General features: G+C 36.5%; 1 protein-coding gene across 10 annotated transcripts in view; it reads right to left on the bottom strand.

Annotated features, from left to right (window-relative positions):
• LOC106089764 (poly(rC)-binding protein 3) overlaps positions 1–19,070 on the bottom strand; it is a 517,304-nt gene that overhangs the window by 210,646 nt on the left and 287,588 nt on the right. For 9 of the 10 annotated variants that reach the window (XM_059370962.1, XM_059370957.1, XM_059370963.1 and 6 more), the window contains one exon: positions 183–259. The exons of the other annotated variant lie outside the window; for it this stretch is intronic. The gene's annotated coding sequence lies outside the window, so the exon portion shown is untranslated. The remainder of the gene's footprint in view (positions 1–182; positions 260–19,070) is intronic. 10 annotated transcript variants of the gene reach the window in all.

Raw genomic sequence — 19,070 nt, 5'->3', positions numbered from 1 at the left:
CCGAACATGTGTGACGCTCGGGACAAAAGAGAGTACAAATCAAGTTATTTAGATAATTTTAAAAAGCAATCTATTTTCAAAAACCAATTTTAGAGTGTTGCGAAGCGCACCCGGCCAACTAGTTCCTTTATATAGTTCAGTTGCTATTTTGGGGTGTGCGACTTCTATGAACAAGATATTACCTGTTATTGTCCAATTAAATGTTGTAATAGATAATATATCGGATGATTGTTTTCTTTTAGTTGCTACTGCATTTTACCTGCAATAAAGAAGAAAAGAAATGTAAGTACGAGAATACAAATTACAAGACTAGAATTCATTGTGGAGCAACCAAATTTTTGCAAAATTTTTTTTCGACTCCGAAAAAACCATGGCTAAATGTTTTTATACTTAATACCATAGGATAGGAAGTATACGCATTTAGTTCTTCCGTTTGCAAAATATCGCAATAGACACTTTCAATCCTACCTAATATATACTTTATATATTCTTGAACGTCGTAAAATCTAAGACGATTTAATGATTTCCGTGTGTCTGTGCTTCCGGAGCGCAGATCCGTCCTTTTCTATACGCAAGTTAACTTTTTTAACGGGTAAAATCGGAGCATATTTATATATACCTGCCATAAAGACCGTTCACAGATTTGCTGTCTTGAGCATATAAAAGTCGCTATTATTATCCGATTTTTCCGAAATTTGAAACAGTGGTGTACTAAGCTCCTCAATATTGCTCCAAATATTGTCCAGATCGGACTATATTTAGGATATACATAGCTACCATATCGACTGACCTCCCGGTATAGGCTGTTAATCCCATAACAGGTTTAATTATTGTCCGATTCCGCTGAAATTTGAAACAGTGTGTTTAAGCAGGCACCCCGATAGCCAAAACGAATATAATTCATATCGGACCTAATTAAAATATAGCTGCTGTATACCGTACCCATCTGCTTATTAAGGATCTATAAAATCTGTACTTTGCGCGATATCGCCAAAATTTGGAACAGTGAATTGCAATAGGCTCTCCTATGTCCGAAACAAATATTGATTAGATAGGAGCATACGTACACTGAAAAAAAAAGGTATAAGATTACGTAGTAAAAAGTTTACCCAAAATTGGTATAATAAAAATTTTATTACGGTTTATGAAAATTTTCTCTTGTGTTATGAAATTTTGCTAAACTACGGGAACATGTCTTACTTTCGTCAAGATCGGTTTATATGGCAGCTATATCAGGTTATGAACCGATTTAAACCATACTAAACACATTTTTTGGAAGTAATACCAAAACACCACGTGCATAATTTCAAATCGGGCGAGAATTGGGCCCTCTAGAGGCTTTAAAAGTCAAGACCCAAGATCGGTTTATATGACAGCTATATCAAAACATGAACCGATTTGGCCCATTTACAATCCCAACCGACCTACACTAATAAAAGTTAGCGTACCGACGGACGGAGATGGCTAGATGGACTAAAAATGTCATAACGATCAAGAATATATATACTTTATGGCTTTTTATGTTAAACTCAGCAACTTTTTTTCCGATATTTTCTTATATATGTTCATGTCCCTATTCATAACATATGGGATTACAAATGAAATAAAATATTATTTTCATTTAATTTCAATAAAAAGTAGGTTCTTCGAAAGCTTTGCCTAATTATATGGCCACCACTGCATATATTTTAATGCATGCTTATTTGTTCGTTGTTTTTTATGTCTGCTCCATATATAGTTTATACTAGTCTCAAAAACTGCTGAATCGATTTTCTTGAAATTTCAAAGATGGTACTGCATTGTCTTGTGGTGAAAATAGGGAACTTAACTTTTCGATACTTGAAAGGGGACAGACTCTTCCCTTTACCACAATTTCTAAAACGCCAGATCTTGAAGATGAGTGGGGCGAAATTTGGTTTGCACTCTAATAGCTACCCAGAAACAAAAATTTTGTGTTTAAATTTTTGTGGTGGGGTAGTAGGGGGATTCATATGAAAGGCGAATATAATATTCAAATGTTGGGCCGATAGTTTGGGGGCCGCTATACCCTCGAATCGGACATAAATACCGACCATGACAATATAGGACTCAAATGAAAGGTCTTTGGGAGCTGACCACGGAATTAATATCCACTTCCGGGGCTAAGAGTCTGGGCGCCCGTTGCACTCCCATAATACCATCCAACTGGATTTATTTACTGACCACAGCAATATGGGATTGAAAAAGTGGTTTTGGAGAGTGAAAGAAGGCTCAGCGGAGCAGTCGCAGGTAGTGTCCTACATAATTTACAAATTTTATGCTTAAACTCATTTTAATTTCACCAGGTATATGAAGCGGTGTTGAATAAAATAAAGTTTGGTATTTCTTCCCGCACGATTGCAAAACATCATTAATACCCCTTATTATTCATACGAAAACGATAGAACTCATGATGCACTTCGCCACGTTAATTGAAGAAAAGAGTGAACCCAACATTGACATTTTATCAAGGTTTGCATGTTTCGGGCTCTTCTGGGCTTTTTTCTATTGAAATATTAGCTACGATGTCATCGTGATTTGTTACCAATCATAATACGATAATGACAATAATGTTATTCAACAAATTTTTAATTATTTTTTTTTGTTAAATTTCGCTATCACATTTTTTACACCCAAAAAAAATTTATGTTTTTAGCACTTTTTGATACCAATATGAGCGAAGAGAACATTTTGTCACCCATCACGATCCGCTTCGTTTGGTTGCCGGGCCATAGGGGGAATGAAAAAGCAGACGATTTGGCAGTGAAAGCCAGAGGACTACCGTCAATAAACTTGGTTAACCCGAAGCCTTTCTGGTCGACGCAGTCCGAGTAAGGAACGTTGGCTACGAATACGCATGTAATACTGTAGAATAACGAAACGGTCGATAGGAAGACGAAAATCCTATGGGGAGATCCGGATTGTGAGAAGACCTAACCTAGTCACCCATCATATTTTACCTAGTTGTACCTACAGCGGTCAAAAAAAGTATTCATCATTTAATGTTTTTTTTTTTAATAAGTCTACAAAAGACAATTGGAATAAAAACATATTAAACTAATGATGCAGTAGTGCTTGTGTGATATATATGTACACAATTTCATTGTTTTTAAAGAAAAAAATAGTATTTATTGGAACAAAAAGGGCCATTTTACAGCTGAACACAAAAAATTAAACAAAAAAAGTATTCATCATTGCAAAAAAAAACAAAAAAATAAATAACATAATTTAAAAAAATTAATACTTTGTTATTCGACCACCGCATCTTATAACTTCTTTTAAACGGTTTGACATCGATTGGACTAATTTAGCGGTTATATTTTGGTCTATATTAGTCCATTCCTCCATTATCACCTGTTGCATTTGACTCTTGCTCGAAAAATTGCGCGTTCTCAATTTGCGTTCGAGATGTTCCCAAAGATGTTCAATTGGGTTCAAGTCGGGACTTTGAGGAGGAGTTTTAATGACTTTGGGGCAGTTATACAGCATCCACATCTTGGTATTTAAAGCAGAATGTTTGGGGTCATTATCTTGATAATATTGAAAGTTATTACCAAGCCCAAGTTTTACAGCACTATCTTTTAAATTCCTCTTTAAAATGTCAATGTAATACTTATGATCCATTACTCCATTAATAATTTCAAGATTTCCCGCTCCTGGAGCCGCCATACACCCCCAAACCATTAAACCACCTCCACCATGTTTTACAGTAGCAACTGTGTTTCGTTCTTCAAGCTCTGTATTTGGTTTTCTGTACACTATGACCTTTCCATCGCACCCAAAAAGATTAAACTTGCTCTCGTCTGCAAAAATGACTGTTTTCCAAAATGATTCGGGCTGTTTTACATACATTTTTGCGAAGTTTAGCCTTTTCACTCGGTTTATTTTATTTATAAAGGGCTTCTTACGTGCAGTTCTTCCTCTGTAACTATGCCTTTTGAGTGTATTTCGAATTGTTTGTGTAGTAACTTCCTTCCCTAAATATTCCATAGTGTTTTTACGAAGAATGGTCGCATTTGTCTTCGGAGTTTTCTGAACTTGCCGCACTAGCCAACGCACATCTCCAACTGAAAGTGCTTTTGGTCGACCAGATCTTGGTTTATTGTCAACAGTTTTCGTTTCTGTCCACTTTCTGATGATGGATTGTATAGTTGATCGTGGTCTATTTAATATTTCACTGATAGTTTTTTGAGTTAAACCATTCCTGTGGTGTTTTATTATCAAAACTTTTACCTCATCAGAAACCTCGTTTTGCTTACGACCCATTTTGACAAAAACTATATTTTCAATGAAATTAAATATTTGCTGTCAAGGGCAAAGCCTCCTTTACTAAATAAAACAGAAAAGGGGGATTCCCAAATAATATTTGAATTTGACTTTGATGATAGCACATCAATGATGAATACTTTTTTTGTTCTGTTTTTGGTGTTATTATATAAAATTGCATTTTTTGCGCTAATTAAATTTATTTTTTGAATTTATTTTAAAACATATTACGAAATATAAACTATTGCATAAAACTGCATTATTTGTTTACTTTAAATTTTCTTCAATTACCCAAAATAAGTGAATTTATTATCAATTTTGCTAATGATGAATACTTTTTTTGACCGCTGTACATGCTAAATTTCAGACCTGTAGCTCTATCTGTAAAGAAAGTATTGGAAAGTAATGGTACCAATTTTGGTACCAAAATGTTCAAATTTCAAATAGATAATTTAGGCATCTAACATGTTTTGCCTACTTGTACCTACATGCGAAATTTCAGACTTCTAACTCAATCTGTAAAGAAAGTAGCAAATGCTACCAATTTTGGTATCAAAATTTTCGAGTTGTGAATAAATCATCATAAATAGTAACCATCATATATTTCTTAGTTGTATCTACATGTCAAATTTTAGACTTCTAACTCCATCTGTAATGAAAGTACCAAATTGTACCAATTGCGGTACTAAATGTACGTTTTCTCCCATTACCAGTACTATTTTTACATAGTTGTTTTGTCATCCTCAAAATTTTGTAGCAGATGTCTTTTAAGACAAATTTCTAAATTCGTAAATTGTTGGTACTTTTTTTAGTACCTAAATGCAAAAATTTCCAAAAACTCTTCTAATCAACCAATTTAGTTTGCCATGGTGTACTTAAGTTTCAAAATTGAGAGTTCTATCTCATTTACAAAGAAAGTACCAATTGCACCGTTAAACGTACTATTTCTCCCACTTCCGGTACTATTTTGGAAGATTTTGTTCACTTAATCTTATTTTTTCAAGAGCTTTTTTATTTGAGCCCAAAATCATTCTCCCAGCACTTTCCGTTCACACTGCACACACATGCATCATTTCGTACTATATTGGTACTATTTAGTGCTTTAACGAACGAATATCGCCAAACCCAATCTTATTCCGCGTCTACGACCTAAGACCAACATTCGTGCAAAATTTCATAATTCTAGCTTTAGCCGTTTAGGCTAGTAGTCAGAGATCAGTCAGTCAGTAAATAACGTGTGGCATTGACATATAGAGAAGAAAAGAATATTAGAATAAATGTGCATTGGATCATTTTGAGCTCAAATTGAGTGATGTGTACTGCTCTATTTTGAGAAATGTAGGAGCAGTGAGTATCGTATCTTTTGGAGCCGATAAGCAGACATACAGGGTGGCTGATGAATATTGCTACATTTTTTTTTCGGTGTATGGAATACATTTTTCTTTTATTCATGTTAAATTAAATTATTAAATTAATTATTAAATTATTATTAATTAAATTAATTAATTAATTAATTAAATTAATTATTAAATTATTATTATTAAATAGAAAAAAAGTTATTACATTTTTTTTTGGTAGCGGCTTTCATCAGCCACCCTGTATATTAAAACAACAATTTTGAGAAGTTAAGTGGCTAGGTGTAAAAGCATTTCCGCTTAAGGGAAAAAAGTCGAAACTATGTCTTATAGCATGCATATTTTGAGAAGTTATGATGGATGGTGGATTGACTCATAAAAGAGATTTATTTATATGCGCGCCGAACAAAGATAATAAAAACACCACCACCCGTAGCAAAGCACATGTGTTGGCTGGTTAGATGGTTTTTTGTCTTGCTTATGGATATACTGTTGTTGTTGTTATATGTTGGCTTGCAAAGAGTGCCTTTCAACAACAAATTTGTACTTTGGGTCGTTGAGATTCAAAATAAATTGTTGCAGGAAAATTAACAACTTTCGTAGTCGTTTTTTTCGAACAAAGTTGTTGTTTTTCAAAATTATTTTTATCTGTGTAGGTTTTGCGAAATGAGTTTGAAATCTGCGGGATTCTAGCTCGACGTAAATAATTGTGTTTTAACGTAAACAGAATCTAAAAACAATTTTTTGTCATAAAACTTTAAAAACTCTCCAAGCCAATACCAATTTGAAGCATTTGCCTAGTAAATATCCTCCATAAGCATTTATGCCGAGTTTTTTATTTGAAATTGCAGCATAATATTGAAAAAAGCATTTGTGTGTTTAAACAGCATTTTATAAACCATAAAAATATCAGCTTAAGTTCGACATATGAGCAATGATAACCATAATATAAAAACAAACTCAATGCAATTTTTAGAGCTTAATTTAAATGTAGCTGCTTAAGTCGGGCAAGCAGTAAGGAGTAGACAAAATACTTAATTCCCATCCATAGCATATCTTCATTAAGACTTCATCTCTGTTTTCGTTGTACAGGGTGGCTGATGAAAGCCGCTACCAAAAAAAAATGTAATAACTTTTTTTCTATTTAATAATAATAATTTAATAATTAATTTAATTAATTAATTAATTAATTTAATTAATAATAATTTAATAATTAATTTAATAATTTAATTTAACATGAATAAAAGAAAAATGTATTCCATACACCGAAAAAAAAATGTAGCAATATTCATCATTGTAGCAATATTCATCAGCCACCCTGTATATATCAATTCTTACCTGCTCACAATGCAATCGTTCAAGCAGTTATATGACCTTATAATTTGTGTTACATTTTATGTGATATATATATTCTGAGTTTATGGACAATTAAAGGTAGGTACATCATTCGTTTATTCATTAAATTTGGGGAAAAAAGTCATTGCAAGTATCTTTTTAGGAAGATATAATTGTGAGCTGCACTTGTTATACTGCCGATGCGTCGTTGCTCATTTCCAAATGTGAGAGAGATTCATAAAATGTTACACTACACCTCACCCTTCCATCCACGCCTCTACAACTACGAACCCCAATTTTGTGCTTTCATGTCCCGTAGAGTCCTTGTATTTATCAACAGTAATGCAGGCATTTTTATTGTTCATTTAATAACGTTTACGTTTTGTACGACATTTAGGTATGCCACGGAAGGATGTATAGGTATTGCCGTGAGTTTCGTTGGTTGGTTGTATAATGTTGTCATCGAATAGCACATGAGCATCCGTATGGAATGACGAGCAGAATAGCTCGTTGGCTGACGTGCTGAATAACCAGCTGTCTGGTTAGCTGGCTGAGTGCAGGAATGAACAAAAAACGATGGAGAATGAATGTGTTTCAATTTGTATGTTTGCATTCCTATATTCGGAGACGAGGGCAATTCATGAAGCACTAAACACAGTGACTTCGGATGGACTACCCTGTGTCATATATAAATGAGAAAACTCCATACAATCGGATATTGTACGGCTGCAGACCATAGGGTAATCTATTCCTATTACAAATAGAACACAAAAAACCCTTGTTTTCTGAAGCTAGGCGGAAAATGTGTTTGTAATGTGGAGTAATTTTCTTTCTTGCTGCGCTACAAATGGCAATACTCTTAAGAGCATAGTTTCAACCTAGAAGACATACCTTTTTTGACAAATCCTACCGACGAGTTTGGGTGGTTCCAAACGAAATCGTGATCTAGGAAACCAGTCAAATACTATTGCAAAGCAAAAAACGCATTTTTTGCTTAACTTTTGTGATTTATTTCAAATTTTTTGCCTGTAGGGTGAAGATCATTAAATTTTACAATTTTTGTTTCTTTCTCTTTCGAGAAGAGCTCAATGATCGGATATTTTCTTTGCAAATGGAAAAGGAAAGCCAGAGAAAGCAACACACACCAATCACTCTGAGACGCGTTTTGTCTTTGGTTAGACTACTTTTCCACCATATTAGGTGTGATGGCTTCAGGGGCCGTGCGTTGGCACGTTGTATTTGAATCGTATTAATTGCGAAAACGCCTCTAAAATACAATTACCAATACAATACAATTACAAAAACCACGCTCGACAACCCTGTCTATTAGCTTTACTTTTCCCAATGCAGGTGTTTTTGTGTACTGACAGACTTTTTTTCTCTGTTCTATTTGAATTAGAAACAGATTACCCTATGGTCTGCAGCCGGACAATAACCGATTGTAACATAATTTTTTCAAGAAGAAATAAATTTAGAGCAAGACATGTTAATGAGAAAACAGTAAAAAAAAGTTATAGGTACGGCCGGGCCATATCATGGAAACCCACCAACCACCATGAAGAATTCTGTTGAACTGGGAAATTTGGTAATCGATTTATACGGAGCTATATCTTTCAATGGACTACTAGCTGGCCCGGTGCGCAGCATCAAGCCATTTAGAGCTATGGGTTCATTTCAGATCTAAACTAATTGATTAATTATCCGCAATTGTTGTCCTCATTCAAAATGATATCACAAAACTATTGCATGGGATGCAACATTTTCAATCTAACCATTCAACCAACCAACCAAAGATTCAAAATTTGGACATATATGCCCGTTTTGAATGTTTTTGGGAGTGGGGTGGCCCCCAAGAAATACTTGGACGAAATTTGTATATAAGAGCTGTGCTTTAATTTTGAATACCTTTCATTTGATACCTATATTGTCTAGTCGCTAAATATGTCCGGTTGGGGATTTTTGGGAGGTGGTGTGGCCCCCAGACACCTGAGGCTAAAATTTTATATCAGATTCGTACTCTACTTTCAATTACCTTCCTTTTCATACCCACATTGTCCCAACCGATAAGTATGTAATACGGTTTTATGGGGGTGGCTAGGGTTCCCGACACTTGGGGTTAAATTTCTATATCAAGACCGTCTTTTTTGAAAAAGATGATTTTTGGACCTTTAGTAAAAAAAGATATGACTACTACCCAACCAAACACAACGTTATTAAAGTCAAAAGACCCAATGCCATAAAACCCAAATGGATAAATGACAATAAACCCAATTTTATTTGGGTCATCATCAAAATCAAAATTAAGCGGCCTTCGGTAGGGCTTAAGATTTTGTGCTCTCTCATAAATCCAACAGTAAAGTAAAGTCAAAACTTTTCTACATAAAAATCCCTTTTGAATTCTAAAGAGGGAATTCAGTGGAAAAATTTTTGGAAGTTATAACATTTTCTGAATTTTATAACAAACTTTATATTCAAGAAAATGCCATACAACCCAAAAAGTTCGGTGGATAATTTTTGAGTGTTATAGCATTTGCTCGATTTGGGTGTTATGGCATAAATATAGTTGGGCTTAGTGACACAGTTGTTTTTGGATATTATGACATATTAGAATTTTAAATTGTCAAAACATCCAAAATTTGGATTTTGTCATGTTCATTTGGGCTTTCTGTCATTCCAAAAAATCATTTTTGGGTTTTGTGACATCATTTGGGCGACATAACATTTGTCGTTTTGGGCGAAATGACGCCACGCCAGACAACTGGGCATTACAATAGTGAAAAGCATACGACAAATCTTACCCACTCTGTTTTCCTTCTCACTCTCTTGTTCGTTGTTGTTGTTGGTGTTGGTGTTGTAGCAGTGTGTTATACACTGAGGCGACAGCCCTTGCCGATGAAGAACTCCATCGGGTCAATCCGGTACGTACAACCGTCTGCCATGGGATTGGATGTGATGAAGTTGCCATTCAAAAAATGGTAATTCCCCAATGGATGGCGCTGATGTTATTGTTAGTTATGCTCGATGTTGGTTCTCTTTACAATGCCATCATTTAGTCTATTTTTTAAATCTAACAAATTGGCACTTTTATCGGCAAATCTGGCAGAACCGTTGTGCATAGGTAAGGATCTTCGTAAATAAATAAGCCACGTTAGACTTTAGAGCAAAAATTTAGCGGCCGGTGGTCCGCCATTTAGACTCGGCTCTAAAAAGAGGGCTTCTAATCGTGCATATATAAGATGTATCCCCGCTAATCCTTAATGTAATGCTAGTAGCCAAATATGAAATATATTTTCATTAACACAACTATTTTGACATTACTGAGCACAGCCAGTTCGCTTATATATTGTAACCTACCCTTCAATAGTGATTCTGTGCAAATTTGTTGCTGCTCCCCTTCTGATTTTAAGCACAAACTAGGATGTCAGATTCGTACTCTACTAAAAAATTCCACTTGATTATCATACTGCTACGCTTAACCTATTTGGATGGGTTTTCTTAAAAGGGCCACCTCCAAGATACTTCGACCAAAACCCCGTTAAATGGACTTGTTATGCCATATTCGTAATATACTCCCAAATAGATTTGATTTAAGTCGCATATTGATATGCATGTTTGGGGCTGGTCAGACCCCTGGGTACTTGGAACCAATTTTTTATACCATATTCGTATTCTACACCCCGATTCCTTATAATTGATACACTTATTGTCCAGATCGTTAAAATTTTGATTTAGAGGCAGCGGGGGAGGATCCTCCCGGCTTCCGATATAAAAAAATTATATAGCCAACACTCAACCAAATTTGTTATTGAAAACAGCAAAAATGTGTGCTAAAACAGCAGTTTTGTCTGCTGAAAATGGGAAAGCAGCCATTATTGCTGTTTCAGCAAACATAGGGCTGCTGCATTAGCAAACATTACGGTCAGCTAAATCAGCAAACAAAATCAGCTATTTTAAGTACAAAAATCTGCAAACAAAAAAATTTATATTTTTTATGTTTGCCTGTTACTTATTTTTATTAATTTAGGTTAGGTTGAAAAGATGGTGCGGATATTAATCAGTAATCGGCTTGTTGTGCGCTCTATGTTAGGAATTCCGTGCTTGGTTTGATTACTTTAGGCATTTTTTTTTAGAAATTTTGATGGAAGAGATGATTTTAATTTGTGGAATATTACTGTAAAGAAGCCACCTGATCCATTTCAAAATGTGGCTGAGCTCGCACGCATTTTTTGTTATAACTTTGTTTCTAAATTTAAAGAATAAAAGATTATGGAATGTATCATTCAATGGTGATTATAAATATCCTCTTTACATATGTGTTCTATTTTTTCTTCTAACATCCCCTCTGCTGCCGAATTACAGCTACAATAACAGCAAAATTAACTAATATTAATATTCAGCAGATAGTGTTTGCTATTTTCAACGAACTTTTTCTATGAGTGTATTGTTCCTTCCAGACCATATTCGTAATCTACTTCCGAATACCTTTCCTCTGAGTCCCATAATGTCATGATCATCCAATGTGCCTATTTTATTTTAGGGGGTTTTGGTTTTGGGTCCCATATTGTTCTGATCGGATCACTTTTATTTTTGGGTGGTCCTTTCGCTCTCTTCTGATATCAAAAAAATTATGTAGCCTATAGCTCTTTCCGGACAAACCTACACAGTCGGAAGACCGAGAAAATCGGTTCATACGTTTTTAAATCTATTCGAAGCAAAGAAATTTGCAAATAAACAAGCAAACACAATTTCAATTTGTACTCTCACAGAAAAAAGCCTACTGGTAGAAGCAAAACACTGTCTGCTGACTGTTGTAATGGCCACTTATTTGGAGATGAAAATTTGACTTTTTTTCTTTCCCACCTGGGGCACTTTTTTTTTTTCCTTTAAAAACCGCTTGCGAGTGTTATGGAACTTTATATATCAATACCCGACTTCTATTTCTACCAATCATCGACTTATATTTTATAGATGCATTGGAATATGTCGTGAAGTTCATTTGTTCATTTTTGTCTTCCACTGTGAACACATTGATCTAATCAAATTTTAGAGTACCGCTTTTTCCATTTTTTATTTTGATCATGGGCAGACGTTTTATGTCATTGCTTTGATATGTTTCCATATTCACACATTTGCGTTCCTATGCGTTCACATGCGTTTATGTGCCTACCAGTAAATATCAAAACGACATGCGGCTTTCAATTATTTGTTTTGATCTTGATACAGAACTTCTTGCGGGACTAACTGTCAGGCAGATTTGGCAAAGCACATTTTTTTTCTGTAAGCCTCGTATAGTGATTTGAACAAATTTGGAAGAAATACGAATTTTAATTTTTATTAGACTCAATTGGAACCCAACGATAAATTTTCCCTCAAATCTCTCTGTGGTGCACATAATGGTGGCACTATGGTGAGAATAGTGATCGTGAATGTGGCAACTTTAGAAATATTGGGAATTTTTTTTTTTTTTTTTTTGACATCGAGTTTTTGTAAAGAGGAAGAAGCTACTTGCTTCTAATGACAACTTCGAGACTTCCTATTTGCTGCGAACTGTTAAAGTGATCACATCGTTGTAGAAACCACATAAGTTTTCCCAGTGCGAGAGTTTAATCGTTTGATCTGTTTCGGCAATAGATAAGAATTTCAACAGACGAAACCCGTCAACGCTATTTAGTTCTTGACCTTTGGAACTTCCTCCTTTGCCACGGTGAGATAGGATACATTTTCAATCCCGTCTTGAGTTTTTGACTCTATCATCCTTTGATGTCTGGCTACCCACAGGGTATGCACAGACTCAATTTTTTTACTTGGAGGAAAAGGGGAACAATTGGTAAGATATGCAATGCTTTTCACCAAGAATCGAAGTGTCCAACTAGAGCGTTTCCCATTTTGTACACAGCTCCCAAAATCTTCATACGCTGCATTTTCTTTGGGTGCACAGGCTTTAATTTCTTGGCTCCCCAAAGGACAGATTTATAAAGTTTACTGGTGCATTTAACCTCAAACTGGGGTGGACCTTGTGAGGCCCAATTATATTTTTTGAAAGCTAGTCTGGACACCATCCACTATATGTAGAAGATCCAGGCATATTATCCATAATTCCATATATGATGTCAAGATAGGTGCCGTTTTGACTTAACCTACAATGTCTACACGATGAACCATGTGCCTGGCTATGTATGCAGTCAGCGATGAGAGTGATGTGACCTATGTCCAATTTTAATAATCATTCGCCAATTTGAACAATATTAATCAAACGAGGATTCAACGCGTCTGTTGAATGCTGTCTCTTTGGCATTGGCCATAAAGGAAAAAAAAAAAAACTTCATTTACCTACATCATCACGACGTCAGACTCGTCTTTGCAAGGCAACATCTTTATATCCAGAACCAACAAATATGATTCCACAACAAGGAAATATTAAGTATCACAAGTCATTTGATATTTTTCACTAAATTCATTTCAATAAGCATATCATTAAAATTTAATTTAAATATTACAGATTAGTTATTAAGTTGAGTTACATCTTTTGAGTGAATAACCCTAATTGTAAAAAGGCATGAATGAATTTATTTCCTAAGCACCAGCTTATGAAACAACAACAACAAACAGCACTGAGTACGTGGGAGGCCTTCTTCGAATCGGTGATGCTTGGTAAGTTTTTTTTAAATCTCTTTATTCATGCTTTTATTTTCTCTTGCGAGTTGTAACTCTCATATTTGTGGATCGTAGACGAAATGAGTAAGGGAGAAGTAATAGTAAAATACGTAACCTACCTCTGCCAGTGAAGAGTAGTTAAAAGAAAAAAAAACACATAAATTTGATTCCACATTACTCTCCGTTGCATTCATTTCTTCCGCAGTTCACAAGCATCTTTTCCCATGCTAGTTTAGTTTTTTCTTCTAATTTTTATATCTTTTGAATACGAAAGATATCTTAGTGTTTAACCCTTTATGGGACAAAAAAATTTGACTGTAGTAAAAAGTTAAGATGAATAATTTTTTTAAATTGGTTTTCAATTTAGTTTACAAAACGTGAATTATATTAAAATGTTCATAAATGATCAATTTCGGTTAATATTTTAATAAAGAATTTTGTAAGAATGAATTCTTAGAAGGTTTTAAAACGTTTTCTTGTTAAACCGGTCTTTTAAAGTGGGATAGGCATATTTGGGGTTCCTTAACATAATGTTTTTTTGGTCAAATAGGAACATCGGTAGGCGAGGGTAAAGAGACCAACTCCAGTCTCGATCTATGGAGTTGACAGTTTAAATGATTAAGAACTGATACCACCCGTTTGGCTTTATGTTTGTTTTATATAGGTGTTTAGAAGGGGAATTTGATTTTTCTAAACATGTTGGTCCACTTAAGTATCAAAACTAAAATAAATCGGGAGTCTATAATAATTGTTTGTAATGGGAAATGAATTAGTTAGAGCAGGACCCGAACCCCCCACCCGACTGACGGCTAGCTGTTCAAAGGCTCCCATGTCCTAACTCTATCTGATTTTCAAGATGACTTTCTAAAATTAAACAATTCTCATCCAATTCCTATTCGGGACATTACAATAAATTTGGCGCCCAACGTGGGGCCGATAGGCAACCTATGTCTTATTGGCTCTTTATTTTTTTATTTATTTTTTTTCTATAGTTCCAGAAGTACTTTAGAGTTCAAACCTACAAGTAAATTTTGGGTATTTCTCTGTATATCTGTGAGACATTTGCAAGAATACTTGATCGAGTCTAGGTGGACCTTTAGATACTTGAGGTTTATTTTGTTCGAGCATTCTAACCCTTAGTTTTTCATCAATATTTTCTTGTAAGGGATCCAGATTCTAGAGATCCTAAACATTTACTTTGCTTTTATGTTTTTTTCGTTGAATTTTTTTACGGACTTAGGAATCAGCTCCTATTGTGTACCTTGGATTTTATTGCAAAGGCCTAGCCCATTGTTATAACCAGGCGGACAATAGTGGAAGGTATTTGTGATTAGAGTAGCTGGTGTGTCTGTATAAAGGAGATGGGTAAGGCGTATTAGCTCCATAGTCCAATTTGTTTTCACTTCGTATCAGTTTTTTCATTTTCTATCCCACTTTGAGTTAAGGTTTAACAAGAAAACAAATAATGATTTGCATATTTCGGTAATTTTACAAAAAAATTGTCATATTTGCTGCGAATTTCGGCAGTACTTTTAATTAAGGAAATATTTTTGAATATTAAAGATGTCGCTTCCACGAACCCCTACTATATCAGGAGCACCCGCTGTTCCATCAGACCAAAGTTCTTTAGAACCAGTTTTGATAGCACCTTCTTTTTGTCAGACTTGCAACGAGACAATGTTTGAGGGCGAAGATTGCATAATTATTAACGTATGTTCTCATCAATTTCATCGCGCCTGCATTGAACCTTGTTTGGCTGACTCATCGGAATGTCCGATATGTCACCGCTCTTGTGAGCTCAATGATATAAGACAGGTTATAATAGTTTCAAAGGAATCTCTTCCGTCCAAAGTGAAAGGGAAATCCAATAGAGGTAGAGGCGCTCTCGCTAAGAGCTTTTCGACCCGTAATACTAGACGGAATCCCTTGAATTTTTCTTTTAATGCTAATATGAATACTGAAACTGCACCGGCAGGACCTATTGCGAGTGTAGCTCCCGATGACAACGGCGAGGACGGTTTCAATAGTGAGCCAATTGTCAATCACATTTCTATTGACTATGGCGAAATTAATAAGATGATAGAATTGAATGTGACCCGTGTCTTACAGAACATGAACATAGTACAAGCAGATACTCGGGATATGCCTAGAAATGTACTTTCAAACCAGTATAGTGACGTTAGAGCTTCAGACAAAGTTTTAAACGCAGCGAATCGTCAATCATCACCTGCGGGTTTAGATGTGAATAACGTGTCTCGGCCTTCGATTTCTGGATCTAACAGTACTATTGCCCCTTCTGATAAAATAACGTCGATTATTCAGAACTGGAACTTAAAGTTCGACGGTTCATCGGCTGGTCTGAATGTCGATGAGTTTCTTTACCGAGTTAGGTCACTCACGAAGGATAATTTCAACAATGACTTTACTGTTATATGTAAGAATCTTCACATTCTTTTAATAGGAAAGGCTAGGGAGTGGTTTTGGAGATACCACAAGAGAGTTGTTTCCGTAGAATGGGATGATTTCTGCCTTGCAATCAGGAATCAATACAAGGAGCTTAAGTCGCCTTTTGATATCAAAGAGGAGGTTAGATGTCGAAAGCAGAGACCTGGCGAGGTTTTTGATGTATTTTTAGACGCCGTAACGACCATTATGGATAGATTGCCTGATCCAATTCCAGATGAGGAATTGGTAGAGATATTGTTAAGGAATCTCCGGCCAGATATTAGACAAGATCTCTTGTATGTACAGATTAGTTCACTTTCTCATCTTCGCAGGCTCGTCCAAAGGCGAGAAAATTTCCTGAATGACGAACATGTCAAGAGAAATTTAGCTTGGCGAAATGCTACCGCTCCCCAGCCATCTCGTCGTAATATAGCTGAGATCGAAATAGGCGAGAATGAGGTTTCTGGTAGTGACAGGGAGCCGGACCAATTCGTAGATGCTCTTCAAAAGAGTGCTGTCAGCTTTTCATGTTGGAATTGTGATGGTATTGGGCATCACTGGCAGGACTGCGTCGAGGACCGAAGGATATTTTGCTATGGCTGTGGGTTGAAGGACACTTACAAACCCAACTGTAGCAGGTGTAGCTCGAAGAAATCATCCTTTCCAAAAAACTTTCGAGCTCAGGTCCTGCCGAAGGACCAAGTATAGCTTCTCAATTTCCTAGTGGTAATACTAACAATACACCACCAGATGGAACCCCATCACAGATTGGGGATTACGAGTTCAGACCGTTTTCAATTCTCAAACGCCCCGTCGATTCTGACCAGTTATGGAACGAAAATATATCCAAATTGATATACCCAAGATTGCCCTATCATCAAAGATGGGAGATTTACCAACAAAGACGTGACCAAATTTTTGATGTAGACATGGTGACTTCCAAGAAGACACGACGATCTACTGCTCGGCTACGAAGATATTATAAGATGAGGAAGATCTGTAGTAAATTGGTTGTTTCTACGATAATGACCAATCCCCGCGATTTAAGGTATTATGCCGACGTGTCCTTTTTGAATTTTAGGGAGTACGGACTACTCGATACTGGCGCGAATATTAGCTGCATCGGAGGTAAACTTGCAATGGCAGATTTTTCCAGATTAGGCCAATTTACTAAGTGCAAAGCCTTTGCCAGGACCGCTGATGCAAAGACACAACAGGTGCTTGGATGGATTGACACTGACGTTATATTCAGAGGGAAGAAGAAGAAAATGAGAATTTTTGTTATACCCTCCATTTCTCAAAGGTTAATACTCGGCGTTGACTTTTGGAAGCTGTTTAGACTTTTACCAAGCGCTATTGATTCTTTAGGGGTGTTTAGTTCCGACTTTTGCGATCACGATCCGCAGTCAGGAAATTCTCTTACCTGTGATTCTCTCAAGATTGATAGTGAACTAGACGAATCTAGATACCCACTTTCTTCTCACGAACAAATGCAATTGGATACTATAATAGGCTTATTTCCGGACTTTGAGACTCAGGGATTAGGCAGAACTGACCTGATAAGGCATGTCATCGATGTAGGTGAAGCTTCTCCGATCAAGCAGAGATTCTACCCAGTGTCTCCAGCGGTAGAAAAGCTAATGTTCGAAGAAGTGGATAGAATGTTAAGCCTAGGGGTAATCGAACCTTCCAAATCCGCTTGGAGTTCTCCAATGCGGCTGGTAATTAAACCGAATAAAGTGCGGCTATGTCTGGATGCAAGGAGGTTGAATTCCGTCACCCGTAAGGATGCGTATCCCTTACCAAATATCGAGGGGATATTTGCTCGATTACCAAAGGCTAATCTCATATCCAAATTGGATTTGAAGGACGCCTTTTGGCAAATTGGTTTGGATGAGGGATCGAAGGAATTGACCGCATTCACCATACCTGGGCGACCATTGTATCAATTCGTGGTTATGCCATTTGGGCTCTGCAATGCACCCCAAACAATGTGTCGCCTAATGGATCATATCATCCCACCTGACCTCAGACATTGTGTCTTCGGTTATTTAGATGACCTCGTTATTGTTTCCGATAGTTTCCACTCTCACTTGGAGGTTTTGACTAGAATTGCGTCACAGTTTCGGAAGGCTAATTTGACCCTGAATGTCGCGAAGAGTAGTTTTTGTGTGAATAAAGTGAAGTACTTGGGTTACGTCATCGGTAATGGAGGCATTACGACGGATCCTGAGAAGATCACTGCGATTACTAGCTGGCCAATTCCGAAAACTCTTAAACAAGTTCGAGGGTTTTTGGGTTTGGCTGGCTGGTATCGTCGCTTTATCCAGAATTTCTCATCTGAGGTGTCACCCATAACTGATGTCCTGTCGACGAAGAGGAAGTTCATTTGGACCAAAGAGGCCCAATACGCTTTCGATCGTGTGAAGGGGTTGCTTACGTCAGCACCAATACTAACCAACCCGGATTTTTCGAAAAAATTCTTTTTGCACTGTGATGCAAGTGATTCTGGAATCGGGGCTGTTTTAGTTCAGCTGGACGAGGATGGAAACGAAAAACCTATCGCTTTCATGAGCAAGAAGCTCAATTCCGCTCAGCGCAACTACAGCGTTACTGAGCGTGAATGCCTGGCAGCTGTAGAAGCGATACGTCGGTTCCGTTGCTATTTAGAACTTCAGGACTTTGAAGTCATCACGGACCATTCCAGCCTCCTGTGGCTTATGAAACAACCTGATCTTAGCGGCAGGTTGGCCAGATGGGTTTTTAAACTTCAACCATACCGTTTCTCAATAAGTCACAGGAAGGGCAGTGAGAATGTGGTGCCCGACGCACTGTCACGGGTTCCAGGTGACGAAATTTCTGCGATTGAAATTGTCGGACCAGAGGTGGATTTGGACTCACCTTGTTTTGGCGACAAGGATTATGAGGATTTGAAGGAAAAGGTTAGGATTAACGCTGCGAAACTTCCCGATATGAAGATAGTTGACGGCTTTGTCT

This window comes from Stomoxys calcitrans, chromosome 1 (assembly GCF_963082655.1).
Source record: "Stomoxys calcitrans chromosome 1, idStoCalc2.1, whole genome shotgun sequence".
Classification (NCBI taxonomy): Eukaryota; Metazoa; Arthropoda; class Insecta; order Diptera; family Muscidae; genus Stomoxys; species Stomoxys calcitrans.
This window is presented reverse-complemented; position numbering and strand designations above follow the sequence as displayed.